The sequence below is a fragment of the Pelodiscus sinensis genome, chromosome 24 (genome assembly GCF_052426305.1).
Source record: "Pelodiscus sinensis isolate ZL-2025 chromosome 24, ASM5242630v1, whole genome shotgun sequence".
Taxonomy (NCBI): domain Eukaryota; kingdom Metazoa; phylum Chordata; order Testudines; family Trionychidae; genus Pelodiscus; species Pelodiscus sinensis.
Genome location: NC_143075.1, coordinates 11,381,501 through 11,397,523, shown reverse-complemented (window position 1 = coordinate 11,397,523; position 16,023 = coordinate 11,381,501). Strand labels below are relative to the sequence as shown.

Genomic DNA, 16,023 nt, shown 5'->3' with positions numbered 1-16,023 from the left:
TGTAGATATATATTTTAAAGCAAAATGACGACGTGACTTGCCCCTGGTGACACAGTAGAGCAGTGGCAGAGTCAGGAAGGGAGAAGTTTGGCAGCTGAGACTCCAAGAGCTGAGTTGCTGGGCAGCAGAAGAGGAAATCAAAGAGGAAAGACAGACACAGGGGAAGAAGCAAATGGAGAGAGAGAGAGGATGCACAGGGCCCTGCAGAGGAAGTCAGGACATCCAGCCAGAAAGTGCTGTAGGTGCCGACCATCTGACTTGGGGAAGGGGGTGGAAGCCACTGCTCTCATATGCAGCCCATGTAGCTGGAGAAACATTGTTTTATTGCCTCTCAAGTGCTTTTCCAAATGGGGCCTGAAGCTTTCACACACTCTTCTTGGCCTCCTCTGCATTCCCTCGTTCCTAGGAGGCAGAGAGATTTTTATATCCATCCAGCATTTAAAAAAAAATCCCCAAACATAAAGCCAGCTGCCTTAAAATATAAATCCCCTTTCCTAGCCGATGCTCATAATTTACTGTTAGCCCAGATTTTATTAAGAACATTTTCAAGGGCTGCACAGAGCCCCCTCCATAAATAGCACATAACTCACCATGAGGATTTCCTCTCCAGTGGGACTTTTAATGTTTAAAGCAGAGGTGTCAAACGAGCTGCTCAAAGACCAAGCGTGGCCCTGGAGATTTCCACATCTGGATTATATCTCAGCGCTTAACACATTAGGTTTTGCCCCAAGCAGCTCCGGATTTCCCCCCTCACTCCCTGCCGAACCTGAGTTTGATTTGATTTAAGGGGCTCCATGCGTTCAAAGGAAAAGAAAAGTTACCTGCATAAACATTGAGAAGGGCTGCCGTGCACGCTCACGAGCTCTGACTCACAGTGCCGTCCCTTCTGTCCTACAGCCTGTTTGTGAGGAAGAGGAGAGCGGTTCTTTATTTCAGGCTGCTGGACACGGCTCCCTCAGGTTTTCTAGATCAGTGGTTTTCACACTACGGGTGGCAACCCAGTACTGGGCTGTGGAATGTCAGACTCTGGGTCTCATTGTTGCAGGGTGACCAGAGGGGATGCTAAGACTGTGCTGTACCCCAGAAGTGGCTGGCAACAGGCCCGGCTCCTAGGTGGGAGGGAGCACACAGGGCTCCACGCATTGCCCTGTTCTGAGCACTAGCTCCGCACTCCCATGGGCTAGAACCTGCTGCTGGCTGCTTGTGGAGTGCAGCATGGTCTGTGGTGGCAGGAGAGGCAAAAAAGCTGCCTTAGCACCACTGACTGGGAGCCACTCTAAGTTAAGTCCCTTCTGCCCCAGCCATGACTCACCCCCAAAGTCAGAGCCCCCCAAGCTCTCCTCCTCAGCCCCACCCTGGAGCCCACACTCCAGTCAAATGAGGTTGGGTCGCAGCATCAACAATTTTCTTCAACTGGGTCAGGAGAAAAAAAAAGTTAGAAAACAGCTGCCCTAGATCCCAGGTTAATGAAACACAACCTGAAGCCAGAGACTGATGTCAGTCTCCCTGAGTCCTGGCATGGATCAGGTGGTCATGGAAAAGACTGAGCCATAGGCATGGGAACCAGAGGTACAGAGGGTGCTGCAGCACCCCTGGGCTCCTGGCCTCACTCCTGCAGACCAGGTTTTCAGCTGCTAGCCCCACATGCTGGTTTCTCGGCTGCCACCCCACATGCCATGGGCTCTGCTGCCAGCTCATGCACTGGGGTCTCAGTTACAGCCTCATGTGCCGGGGGCCAGCAGAACCACTGGCACACGGGCCGGCACCTGAGAACCCAGCGTCCCAGCTGCTGGCCCCATGTGCCAGAGGTTTGCCCTTGGCCCCAGCTGGGTTTGGGGGTGGATGGGGCAAGAGGGCTCAGTGCCCCCACTTTTTAAAATGTTCCCGTGCCACTGCTGTGAGCTGCACCCAACACCCTTTCTCTCCCCAATGAGAGCAGGCAGAGTCATCTGATGTCTTGGACATGGCGTCAGGCAATCTAGGTTCTCTTCTGTTTAGACTGTCCCCTCTTTGGGACTGGGAGTATCTCTTCGAACATATCTGCACTGTGGCTAGTGCAACAGGCCTTCATCTCATTTGGGGCCTCTAGGTGCTGCAGGTTGGATCTCCTAGGCCAGGTATTCTTGAGACCTGACCAGACCTGGAGGAGGGATTTTGCTGGACCGGGGAAGTCATTCCTGGCTCCCCTGCTACTGTACCCCTAGCCCTGGCCTGGCTGCTGGCCTCCACCAGATTCCCCCCTGCCACCAGTCCCCCCACTGTGCCTGTCCCACTGGGCAGTCCTGCTGTGGCACCCTGGACTCCTGCTGCCCTAGCAGCCCACAGGCTTCCCAGCCACCAGCTCTCCACTGGGACTCTCTGGTCCTGGAACATCTGGACCAGAGAGTCCTGGTTTGGAGAGGTTCAACCTGTACTGTAATACAAGTACATAATAGGTCACTACCAGCTAGAGCTGGCTCCCATCCAGCAGCTAAAGACTCCATTTTCCAATCCCAAGCCCCTGTATCACAGGAGGGTCCATTTTAAATGTTTTAAATTGTCAGAGTAAATTCCTTCCTCCTAAGCTGGGCCAGAGCAGCTTTTTGTCAGAGGGTGTTGATCTCAAACTAGTCATGGGGCGAAAGCCCTGAAATGCAAACGGAAAGGGACTTGGGGAGAGCGCTGGAGGTGTAGGGGGCTGAGAGGAAATCTTTTGACAGCTTCCTCTTGCCAGCTTTATCTGACTGGGGAAGCTCTGTTGTGTGCGGTGGTGTAGCCGTGGCAACAGCTGAGCACTTGGGTGGCCACCCAGGAGAGATTAAAATGCTGTCCAGCTGATTAGCAGAGCACCCACAGTGCCTACAGCCGGCAGCATGTTTTTCTCGAGGTGGTGCACATCGGTACATGCCTCAGTGTGCATAACAAAATTTATTCTGCATATGAATAGAAAAATAGCGAGAACACTGCGTGGTGGTTCCAGAATATTAGCAATACAAGGTGGGTGAGGTTGTATCTTTTATTGATCCAGCTTTGGTTGGGAAGAGATGAGAGACCAGTTTTTGAGCTGATAGAGAGCTCTCCTTCAGCCTGGACCTTTTGACCCATAGCAAGCCCCCTGGAACAGGAAGACCAGGGCTTAGATAAGATCGATAACAAGATCCATTTCTGAATATTTGTTTCTAATTCATTCTGATTTCTCTCTCTCTTTTCCATTGCAGCTAGATCCTGAGAAGGCCTGTGCATGTTGCGCCCGATCCTTCCAGGGGCTGTGTCCTCACCTCCCAGAGCTTGGTGCCCATGGCTTCCGTGAGAGCAGAGGGTGTTCGGCACCTTGTGCATTCAGCTGGAGCAGCCTGAACTCCCCTGGACTGCAAGTGCTCAGAGGTGCCAAGGGAATTTTCCATTGGCTTGAAGCCAAGCCGGATCAGGCCTTGACCGTGTAGCCCAGACACGGGTCAGGGTTGGAAGTGGAGGATGGGCGTCCCGAACTCTCCACAGACTGCCCAGAAGTGCTTAGCGTTGCCAGGCCTTTGTGTCACCTCCTCCTGAGGTTTCCTATTACGGGCACTGGTGTGATGGGGGAGCCATCCCAACCCATCCCACATGCCCCCACCCCATGCACACCTGCTGCATGCAGGGCCAACCTTAGGGAAAATGGCACCCTGAGCAAACTTGTGTTTTGGTGCTCCCACCCCGTGGGCAAAGCACCACCCATTTCCCCTGGCACCATGGGCTCCCTACCCCTGCACCCCCATCCTGTGCTCTCTTAACCACTAGCCCCTAACCTTGGCACAGCGCCCCCTTCAGCCCAACCCCGGCACTTTCCTGCCACCTGTGCCCCCAGCCCTGGGCTTCCAGCAAGCCCCCCCCATCTCTTCACCCCCTTTGCCCAGAAACATCCATGCCCGGTTGCCCCTCACCCCCTGGCTACGGTGCCCTGGGCATGGGCCCAGCCTGCCTGGCCCCTAAGACTGGGCCTGGCTGCATTGCTAAGGAGCCTCAGCCCCAGATGACTCCCTGTGAGGTCAGGGTGGAGCCTACGAAACCGCCCGGCAGAAGGTAAAAAGGGCACATGGCTGCTGGCTCCAGGTTTGTCAACTCTCCGCTGACTCCAGACGCCCATTTCTCTTCTCCTTCCCTTCCTTGGGAGGCAGGTTGATAGGTGAAACCCGCTGACTGTGTGTAAGTGTTGTAATGACATTAACAATATGCCGCAGGCAAGTTTCCAGCGTGAGGCAAGCAGCCTCCGCTCTTAGCGTGCAGGCTTGGCAGGCCGACACTTTCCCATGCCTTCTGCCCTGTGTCACGGGGGAGGTGGGCCACTCCCAGGCTGACAGCTCCGACAGGATACCTTCACAATGACTGAAATAATAGCCTTAGCCATGGGAAAATGAGGCCGAGAAACCCCCAGGGTGAATTGAAAGATGAATAACTTCCCTGAAGCTACATCCCAGAGCGTGCCCCAGCCTGTAGTTGATCTACATGCTGACTTCCCCGCTTCCTCCTGCTCTGCCACCACCCTGCACTCCCCTCCTGGGAGACAGATCTGTCTGGATTCCATCGCTCTCGTAAAATAACTGAGTGCGTTGAAAGAGAAGATGAAAAGGCGGCAGAGGGCCCTGGATCAAAGCACAGAGCGACCCCTGCAAAGCATCAAACCTGCCTTCTTTAAGAACTGTGGTTAATAAACGGTACCTTTAGAAGGGCCCGGAGGAGTTTGTCCAGGGGGTTGCATGCACTGCTTTGCTAACCTCGCTTAACCGTCCAGGACTGAATGAGACGCTTTGATTTTTACTAATGGCAAAGAAGCCGATGCAGACTTGGGGTTGCAGCTTTAACAGGCCCTGGCCCTGATCCTGCAGTCGGGCCCATTTGTTAGTGTTAGTCCAGTCCACTAACACACATGATGAGCAGGATTGGGTGCACTGCTGCCTCGCACTGGTTACTCCAATGGCCAAAAAGCTAGGGGGAGCTAAGCATCTCAATGTGCTTAAGACCATGTCTCCCAAGACATGCCCATTCCCCACCCAGGGTCTGCTCCTTTATACTTCTGCTCTTGCCAAGACAGGAGTGGGCATGCAGGGCCTTGTGACCCATCAATGAGAAGGCTCCATCTAACATTTAATCCCACTAGAACCCAAGTGTCACCTCCCCTCTGAAAACCGTGCTCACCAAGACAAGAGCCTGGAGGAGCCTGATGATGTGTGTGTGTGTCCCATCACCCCCAGAAATATATCCTGTGTGGGAGCAGTTATGGTGAGAGATGGCCTCTACTGTTCCCCAGACAGTGTGTCAGATAACTGGACCGCATGGCATACAGCTCATTACCAGCCAATTGGCTTGATGAACGTGGCATCTTGCGGCAGCGAATGGGGCAAATGCTAGGCTGTGCTTTGGTTACAGTCCTGATGGCTGGTGATGGACTCTGCAGAGGGCCTACAATGTCCGAATTTCGATAAGGAGGCTATTAGCAGCTAGTCTGGGCAGACTAACAGAAAACGGTGAGCCTACAATTCCCCGGCAAGTAATCAAGGTTAATTTCAGCACAGCATTACAGCGAGGTGCTTAGCTCGTGTTACTTTAACACACGCCTGTATTTGCAAAGGGTTTTTAACTGCATATACAGGGGTATGTCCACTCGGAGAGGAGGCCTGTTTCTGTTTACATTCCATATTCCGCAATCCGTATACACGTCAATCAAAACTGTTGTTAGCCATGACTGTCACGTCAAGGCCAGGTATAACAACAAGGGTGATTGACAGGAAAGTTTGTTATCTATGAATGTGTCATCCCATCTAGCACCCATAGCCAGAGTTCTATCTGACAGGTCATCAGTGGTAGAGTTCCATCATCCATATATTATAAGACCGCTCGAACAAATAATTTCCTGGCTAGTCTCAAAACATCCCAGTTCTTTAGCATTGCTGTTACCGTGAGATATAGGATTTGACAGTGGAAGATGGGCACGGGGCTAGTGGACCTCGAGGGCCAGTAAGTAAACACTGGGCTAAGCCCATCCCTGATGCAACCCCTCTGAAAGCCACAGATGAATCTGGATCTTTCAGGAGAAACTGATGGAATCCCCGAGGTTAGGGGAGAATGTGACTAGTGAGAAGCAGGCTGCAAAAGGTTGGAACATTTCAACATGAAGCCCCAACAGGAGGCAGCTTAGTTGACACGTCAGGCTACAAGATCTCAGAAGAACAGATTTTCTCATGACTGCCCCAGGAATCCTGCTTCCATTCATTTCACACGCATGGCTACTTTCATAGGTGGCACAATGCAGGGCCACCGTACCTGTACTTCTCCCCGATGGTCCATCAAGGACACCGGCTCTAGATTCCAAGCTCGTCAGCCATCACCTCTCTCGAGTGGACACCTCCATCTCTTTCTGAGCAGGGCTTTCCAGGCTGCACAGTTCTTTGCCTATTCTGTGACATCCCTAGCAAGCCAGACCACCTGAACAGACCAGTATCTGCATTTTGCAATGTACCCCACAGATCTTTTGAAGCAAGCACATTTATTCTTGAGGTGAATGCATTATAGAGATGACATATAGAAACAATAAAAGATCCCATAAGCATGCTAAAAGCTTACCAGGGACCACTCATCAGTCTGATGGGCCTCAGCTAGCCAAAATCCTTCCAACTCTTCCCAGGAAGGATTGGGTTCCCGCTTGTCAATTTGCTGGATCAGAAGGAAGGTCCTGGTTCAGTTTTAACTCGGGCTATTTATCCCAAATTCCTTTGTCTTCAGTTGCTGGAGAATCCATCTGAACTAGAACCCCTATCCCATGCCACTAAGTGCAGAGAGGTGGGCAAAAATAGGACATGAAGGGGGAGAAGGCTCCCCATATTTTTCTGTCAGTGAAGGTAAAGGAAGTTCCTTTTTCCAACCAACTCCATCCATGAAAGAGCAGTGAGGAGTCCTGTGGCACCTTATAGACTAACCAAAGTGTTGGAGCATAAGCTTTCGTGGGCAAAGACCCACTTCGTCAGATGTATGTAGTGGAAATTTCCAGAGGGAGGTATAAATATGCAGGCCAGAACTCCCCTGCCTGCATATTTATACCTGCCTCTGGAAATTTCCACTACATGCATCTGACGAAGTGGGTCTTTTCCCACGAAAGCTTATGCTCCAACACTCCAGTTAGTCTATAAGGTGTGTGGCGGGGTCCTCCCCGCCCCGTTCTCTCCTCCCCGCGATTAAAGCAGTTCCCCCCCACTCGTAGACCCTAAGGTCTGGTCTGTGGTTAAAGCAGGCCCTGAGGCCCAGTCCAGCAGCCACAACAGTCCCTGAGGCCTAGACCGTGCCCTGAGGGGTTGGGGTAGGGGGGTCTGGGCCCTCCCTCTCCACCGGACCCCAACCCAGGGCCCTAATAGTGGTGGGTTGTTCCCACCACTGGCTCAGCAGGGGGGTCCTCCCCGAAATGCGCCGAGCCCACTGGGGTGCTTCCTACCCCAGCCTTGTGGCCTACGGTGGTCCCACCTGGCGATGCAGGGCTGGCGGCGGCGGCGGCAACGTCAGCCGGTCCCGTCTCTGGAGCAGCAGCGCAAGGGTTGTCCACTGCAGCGGGGCGGGCGGTCCCCTGGAGTCGGCGTTGGGGCGTGCTCGGCCCAGGGATGGTGGCAGGAGCGGCGGCGGCACCTCCGGCTCTGGTTCGGGCCGCAGGTCCGGCTGCGACCCTGCAGCTGGGGTAGAGGCTCCTTCCTCCCCAGCAGTCCACCCCAACTGAGCAGCCCGGCAGCCTTTTATAGTGAGGCTGCACTTCGAGCATGCCCGGGAGGGCTGTGGGGGAGGGGCATATTCTACCCAATAAACGGGCTCCCCTCCCTCCTGCTCAGTGTGGGGCAGGCTAGCCCCGTCACAAGGTGCCACAGGACTCCTCGCCGCTTTTGCAGATTCAGACTAACACGGCTACCCCTCTGATACTTTCCATCCATGAAGCAGAGGGATGTCTGGGTTTAATCTTGCTCATTCAGGGTCTGCTTCAAAAAGTCCACTAATGATACCAACCACCTAGGCAGGTGAATGACCCTGAGCTAATGACAAAATACTAAGCCAATGCTACCATTATTGATAATGATGGATCCAATGCTTCCACCCTTCCTTGGGCTGAAAAGTACCTGACTTTGCAGGTTGTGCTTACAAGGAATGGTAATAGGTAAGCAAAGCTTAATCAGAACCAAGGATATTAAACACTCTGATAAAGTTCATTTTTATATTTGGTGCAGCGGCTGTGTCAGTGTCACAGCTGGGATTAGAACTTGGGGATTTCTTCTTCCCCCACCTGCCTTTAAAGCAAGTCCAGATCCACAATAATATTGAGGCACCTAAACGCCAGGCTTAGGCACCAAAGCTTGAGCTCAAGTGCTTAAACCCCAGCACCCTCACCTCTCTCCAGGCAGCTCCCTCACCTCTAGAGCACCCTCCCTCCTCCACTGGGCTACCCTTTTCCACCGTGCAAAGAGGGCAGGCACCTGTTAATACAAAGTAACTTGAGGTTGGCTGAGATCCCGGGGAGCCTTTCTGGAGAAGCGGTGTGCATGCTCCTGTGATGGAAACCAGATGTCTCTTTGTGAAGCACATAGGATACCGAAACTGGAACAGGAATGCATCTATTGCTGGATTGCTTCAGCCACACTGACTCCACTTTTACCCATTCTTTATGAATTACAATGCCTGGGGTGAGGGAGAGACATCCCCCAGGATCTGAGAGTGGAGATAAATCCATTCCCATGAGGAAGGTGGGGGTGGAGGCAGAATCCCCAAACCAGTGTTCCCTCTAATTTTTTCCATTCATGGGTGGAATATGTTTTGTTACATGCACCAAGGCATGTACAGATGTGCACCACCAGTAAAAGGACATGCTGAGAGAGACTGGCTGTTGGGCGCTCTGTTAATCAGCTAGGTGGCACCTGAATTTCTCCTGGGTGACTGCCTAAGCACTTAGCTTACAGTAGGCACTGCCCTAACCTACCCCCCCCCCCAAACACACATTCTTTTGTGGTCCAGGAATCAGTGGGAGCATAGTTCCCACTGGAGACTAATGGTGAATCTCTGTTGCAGCTGGGGGCTGCATAAGCGTGGCATGATACCCTTGCATGCTGTGGAGCTCCTATTCATGGTGGTGGTGGGGGGGGGGGGGGTGCCGCAGGGGCAGGTATCTGGAGCAATGCACCATTGAACTATGCGTAGGAGGAAGGCAAAGCAATTAACCAAAGAAATGAAGCCCAGAATCAATGCAGAGACGCAGGAGTTGTGTAGATTTCCCAGTCATCTGCGCACCCCACCCCAGATAGGCCGTTCTGTGAAAAACTCTGCAAGGGGAAGCCGTTCTATGGCTCTGCAAAGACCCTGTCCTGAAGATTTTTCAGTAGCAGGAGCTTCTCTTCAGTCCTCCACTCAGCAATTTGAACTATTGCTTGCTTTGAGTTCTGCAGTGCTAAGTGTATGCATCTGTCCCAGGCATGAATTTAGCTTTGCTCTTAATGATGAATCAGCTGATGTGGGAATTGATTCTCCAACAGTATGGCATAGCTCTCTCAAACCAGTCCTCTGAGATTTCACAGTGAAAGCCTCCGAAACCTTAGAACTCAGGGAGAAGCCAAAAGCTTTAAAAGCATTTATGATCAAAGCTAAGATATAAGAGTTAATTTATCCTGGGCAGAATTTGTGTTCAGGACCATAATCTGTATTTCAGTAGGACCAGATCTTCTGTAGCAGGCCTCCTGCTCTCTGTACTGAAGGCAGAGTGGTATATTTTGGGAGCAGAACTTGTACAAAGAAAATAAGCCTCACTTAAGACTGGACCTATACATGTGACCCTGACACTTAATTTTAGCACAGGCAAACATCTGTAGTGTAGACAAGGCCTAAAACACTTTTATACTGGAATAACTGGATCCACACTACTGTTTATACGGGCAAAATAGTCCCAAGTGAAAAAATCACCCTGTAATGCTTTGCTTACACTAACCGGTTCCATCAATCTACTTGAAGTCAACATACTCACCATGGTGTCTTGCATGCAGTAAGGTCAACAGAGGCTGCTCTCCTGTCCATGCCAGCTACTCTTCTCGCCTTGGTGGAGTACCGGTGTTGATGGGAGAGTGTTTGTAGATCGATTTATCAGGTCTAAGCAGATGTGATAAATCAACAGCCAGTAGATCAATCCCTGCAGTGTCGATCCATCATGTAGTGTAGACACCACCTCACTAACATGATTTTACTGGGGTATAATTCTTGTAATGAATATTACAAGTGTAATGAAGCTAAGGCTACAACATAGCTAGCTAATCGCAAATTGCATCCCAAGCATTAAGAAAGTTTTTCTCATGTTCAGCTAACTCATCTGAGCTAACACAATCAAAAGCCCCATTTGCCCATCAAGGCAGAGTCATTTGAGAACTGGAGCTGCTGAGCACAGAGCTCTTTTGAAAGTCTGCCCCATTTGGGTGGAGAAGTTGAAGAAATGAGCATGCCTACTAGCTAGCTTTCGCGGGCTGCCTGTTTCGCCCTCTGCTTACAGGAAGTATCTTTATGAATTAAAATCTGTGACAATGGGATTGAATTGCAACCCATGTGCAGAGGCCTCCCTTTTTAGAATACTTTGCTCTGCGCCAGTGGTTTGCGTTACATTAATATATGTTGTCAGCTATTTTAACGGGAGTAAACGACCAGCAATGTGAATGATGAAGAAGCTGCGAAAAGAACTGGCTGTGTCATCTGTTAGCAGACTGACCTTGTGTTTCTAGCATCTCACACACACAAGGGGACAGAGTCAGTTCCAGTTCTTCACTAGCCAGAGGCCAGGTTGTTTCAATGCTTGTAACGAAGTACACTGTTACCGAACGAGACCCCAGCTTGGCAGAAGTCAGTGAAGTCTGCAGCGCAGATCTCAGTGGTAGAGCAACACATTCCTGGGTTGTTTTGAATGGCTCGCTATTTGCAAAGAACTTAAGTTGCGTCAAGGCAGCTGAATTTACCCTCCTTATAACCAGGTCACAGAACTCGGGGTCCCTACCAAAAATAACCAGATTATGTGTGTCAGTTGATTTGAAGTTTAAATAATGTTTGTGCCATCTCCTCTCTTAGGTGCGTGGCTCTGTTCTCTCATCTTCATAAGGTTGTTAAAAATAATAATAAAAAAATGATGGACAGGTTAATAGTCATGGCTATTGGCCAAGATGGTCTGGGATGTAATCCCTAGGTCTCCGACGGACAGATGCTGGGACTATAGGACAGGGGATGGATCAATGAGTGTCCTATTGTGTTCATTGACTCTGGAGCATTTGGCATTGGCCACTGTTGGAAAGCAGACAACTGGGCTAGATGGACCTTTGGTCTGACTCACCTGTTAGCATCTGTCAGTATGTCTGTTCTAATGGTCTTATGACGTCTACCGCTCAGCAGCAATGTGAGAAGAAATCCTGTTTATATATTTACTGGCTAAAAACTGCTCCTGAAGCCAGGTGCAATCAATAAGTCATTTGTTGATTGTGGTCGTTCTGCCCATCAATCTAATTTCCATGTGGGCATTATCTTAGTGTTTTACACTAATACATCCCATTGCCTTTGCTATTCACACGTGAGTGTTCTTGTTGTTGTACATTTCCACTTCCTAGGAGGGGATTAAAGAACCTCGTTGCAAGGATGCGGGGTGCCTTGGCCTTAAAAAGAAACAAAAGACGCAAGCTCATAGTCGTTTTGCTAAAATCAAATTCCTTCTGTTTCCACATTAAGGAAAAGAAAACAATAAAACAGCAGAAAACATCACTTGCTCTACACCTCATCAGGCATCATCTGTGGTTTGCTAAGTAAACCCATGCACACAGAAGATGTACAAAGTAAACAAATTACCTTCCTGATTAGAACAGGGATGTGAAAGGTTAACCAATTAACCAGTAAACATCACCCTAAATGGGTAATGCTTACCGGTTCTGGTTAACCAATAGGGGTTGGAGCAACTCCCCACCTGACCCAGACAGGGGGCTACTCCAGCCCCACAGAGCCCATGGCAGGCACGAACTACTGAGGCAGCACCTGTCCATGGTGTGCCAGGCCCAGCTCCCCTGCCACTGGTTACACGCTGGCTCCCCAGGAGTGGGCCTGGGAGGGGCTGCCAGCCCCGCTCCCAGGGAGCTGGCTGCAGAGCCCGCAGCAAAGCCTCCCTTGAAGCAGGTCTGGCAGCTTTTGCCAGCTCTGCTCCCAGGGAAGCAGGTTCACTGCCACAGCAAAGCCACCTTCCCGGGAGCCAGGCTAGCAGGGGCAGGCAGCCCGGCTCCCAGAGAGGCTTTGCTGCGGTCTGCAGAATATAACGTTTTATACTGCAGAGCCCACAGCGTGTAACTGTGTAATGTGATGTTTAACCAGTTAAAGGGGGGCAGGCGGGGAGGCCACTCACCCAGGCTTGCTGCAGACAGGGCCTGCTCCAGGCAGCCCCCTGGGACCAGTAAGCATCATGGTCAAGGGTGATGCTTACCGGTTAACCTTTCACATCCCTAAAAACAAGTGCATGCTATACACCATTAGCCTGACTATTTGGCAATCATTAAGCCTGGAAAGTAGCATTTATTCACACAAGCACTCCCAAACTCAAGTGACTGATGTTTTTCCTTTTGTGTATGAGACTTGAGTTATAACTCAAATGACCTTTGCAGTAAAGAACAAGCCCATTGACTTCAGTGGGTGAGTGAGTGCTATGTACAGAATATACCTATTTCATAAAACTAGAAGGGGCTTTGAGAGGTCATCAGTCTAGTCCCCTGTCCTCACCAAATACCATCCCTGACAGATTTGCCCCAGATTCCTAAATGCCACCCCCCCCAGGATTGGGCTCACAACCATGGGTTTAACAGGCCACTGCTCAAACCATTATACTATCCCTCCCATTGCAGTGCAAAGTTTGCAGACTATGCCTTGATGCTCTCCTCACTTGTACTGGCATTAACTCTACTGACTTCAGTTCATCCACTCCTGAATAAACCAGGCCCTATGTCTCAATATAGGGTTAGATTCTAATCTTGGTTATACCAGTACCTGGAATCCGAATCTAATCCACTCCTGCTGCTATACAAGGGAAAAGTTCTGGTCCACCAATCTCCTTTTGCTTAGAAAAGTGATACTCTTTTTTATCTCCTCTATTTTTTTCCAGGCTAGGCCTCTAAACACATAAACAGTCTTAATGATGAAACTATAAACTATGGTCTGCCGGCCTCCAGAAGTCAATGTTAAATATAGCCTCTAACTGCTGCTAATTGATTTTAGATGTCTAGGGATAGCTTTTGCCTTCACACCATCCCACCCACACTGCTCAAGAATTCCTCACCTGTCCTTGTCAGTCTGTTAGGTTTAGGGGTGCTTGTCGCAAAGCCCTTGCATGTAATATCTGTCAGCTGTTTTTAACCCCAGAATGCTGTCAAATTAAAAAACCAAAAAGTCTGGTCAGAAACCCCACTTTGTGCCTTTGCAAAATCAAAATACATTTGCATTCCTTTCTTCATCTGCCACTATTTTTCTGTTTAGCCCTTGACATTTTCCCATCCTTTGAAACAAGATGCATGTTCACAAATATTTGCCTGAGAAAAGTGTTTATCAATGGGACACAAAGGAAAATGGCTCATTTCTGCCCAGATCACATGCACGACCAGATGTGGGCAGTCCTGCATGCGGCTCACAAACCCTAACTTGGAAAGAAAAGATTGACTCACCCCAGGCCTCAGTCTGCTGACAAACCAGGAAATAAACAGAAGCATAAAGACAGATTTGAGTTGTTTGAAGCTGGTTCAGTAGAAGCAGCAAGGAAATAAGGAACGGACACAATGCAGATTTTGTATCAAGGGCAGGGCTGTTACTGACAGGTGGCTGACCATGGCAATGCACACTGATAGAATTTTCCATGCAACTTTGGAGACTCCTAAAGTGAACTGCATTCTTGTAAAGATTTAAAACAGCGACATCATCTGACCCATCGCTCTAGGTGCCATTAATATTGTTGCTTCTTGCTCCCAGTTGCTCACGTGCAATCACGAGATGCTTCAGACAGAAACGCACAGAGCCCAATCATGCCACGATGCTGGACGCTCTCAGCTCCCACTGAAGTCAATGAGAGGCATTTTCTACCTGCAATTGACCTGAATAGAAGCTTGATTGGACTTGTTAAAAACAAAAGCTAAAAACTGCAGGCCAAGATTTTCAAAAGTGGCTACTAGTGCCTTCGTTACAGGCTTCGCAACCGGAGGTGACTTAAAAAGGCCTGATTTTCAGGGGGCAGGTACTTAGCACTTCCCGGAAATTAGATGTTTATAAGGCCCCAGTTGCAGTGGAAAATCTCAGCTATCCCTAATAACAGAATCTCTTAAGTACACTTTAGCAAAGCCTATACCCTCAGATCATTATCCTGAACTTTATGCATTTAAAATTGATCAATGGGCATCAGGTGTTTAAAAAACAGTCTTCCCAAGATTTACAGGACTTTGCAATCGCAAGATACGCTTAAGCAAAGTTTGTATCAATGTGATGCATGAGGATTTTGTATCTAAAACCTTGAGATCTTATGAAATTGAGACTGAGAGTGACCCAACATTATTTGGCAAAACAGAAACAATTACTTGGTACTAAACAAATATATCTTGGACCACAATGGAAGCAGAATAGGGCCCTAAATGTCTATACATCTGCATATGACACTGATGGCCCAGTACTACATGGCTGTGTCTAGACTGGCCAGTTTTTCTGGAAAATCAGCCGCTTTTCCGGAAAAACTTGCCAGCTGTCTACACTGGCCGCTTGAATTTCCGCAAAAGCACTGACTTCCTACTGTAAGAAATCAGTGCTTCTTGCAGAAATACTATTCTGCTCCCATTCAGGCAAAAGTCCCTTTTGCGCAAAGCTTTTGAGCAAAAGGGCCAGTGTAGACAGCTCAGATTTGTTTTCCGCAAAAAATACCCAATTGTGAAAATGGCGATCGGGGCTTATTTGCGGAAAAGCGCGTCTAGATTGGCACGGACGCTTTTCCGCAAAAAGTGCTTTTGCGGAAAAGCGTCCGTGCCAATTTAGACGCTCTGTTCCAAAAATGCTTTTAACAGAAAACTTTTCCGGTAAAAGCATTTCCGGAAAATCATGCCAATCTAGACGCAGCCCATGTGTTAAATAGCCAAACTCTTGATGAGTTAGTGTGCACAGGATCAGGCCCTTAGAAGAGGCAAGCAAAAATTCAAATCAATCCATGTTATTTTGCAATGTCACATGCTCTTGAATTGCAATAAAAAAGCGACTTTTACCATAAGTTTTGGGGATCATAAAAACCTCATCCTCCCTCTACCCCCCTCCCTAATTAAATGTTTCATTTACATAAAAGAATTACCAATCCACAAACACGACCCTCTAGCTCCTGCAGGGATTACTTTATGGGAGTAATTCTCCTTTTCCCACCATTCTGCCTCACTCTAAACAATCAATAACATCAAAATTAGACAGAACTGTTGGTTGCAAAAAATTCACCTGCATTGGATTTGCAGGTTTGGAGATGTTTTATTTAACAATGACGGATGTGAAGACGTAGAAAACAGAGCAGAAATTTGGCGCCAAAGACCTTGCTTTGAAAGCCTGCATTCCACCCTACTTAAGAGGGGCTAAATGGAAAGATCTGATTAAGCATCTCAGTATTGTGACCCTGACCTCAAAGAACATGCCGATTCTCTAGAGGAACTTCATTTCAATTAATCAAGTTAACAGCCTGAGTAAATCTGGCTGCATTCATTGAGCTGTGGGAGCTGCCTGCGACCTGCCATTTGCTCTGGGGGCTCCAATCCCCTCCTTCTAGTCAAAGGGTCTTTGGGATTAACAATTTGAAGCAACTAGTTGTGTGACTCAACCTGCTTGGTGATCTGGCTTTAATTTAAGATAGTCAGTGATTCCTTTAAAGCTTGTCCCAAAACAACACTCATTGTTTAGACATCAAGGGGACCAGGCCTCTAGGAAAGACAGATGGAGAGGCGACATAAAAAGGATAATTCGGACCTGTGTGTTAAAATATTCATG

The 16,023-nt window shown here is 49.1% G+C and overlaps 1 long non-coding RNA gene across 1 annotated transcript; it reads right to left on the bottom strand.

The window, feature by feature from the left end:
- Window positions 1-302: 302 nt before the first annotated feature.
- On the bottom strand, window positions 303-11,646 carry LOC142819446 (uncharacterized). The gene is made up of 4 exons (XR_012897356.2): window positions 11,336-11,646; window positions 7,468-10,116; window positions 822-898; window positions 303-402 (listed from the first exon to the last, which is right to left on the bottom strand). It is a non-coding gene; the product is annotated as an uncharacterized LOC142819446 (long non-coding RNA).
- Between the last annotated feature and the right edge of the window lie 4,377 nt (window positions 11,647-16,023).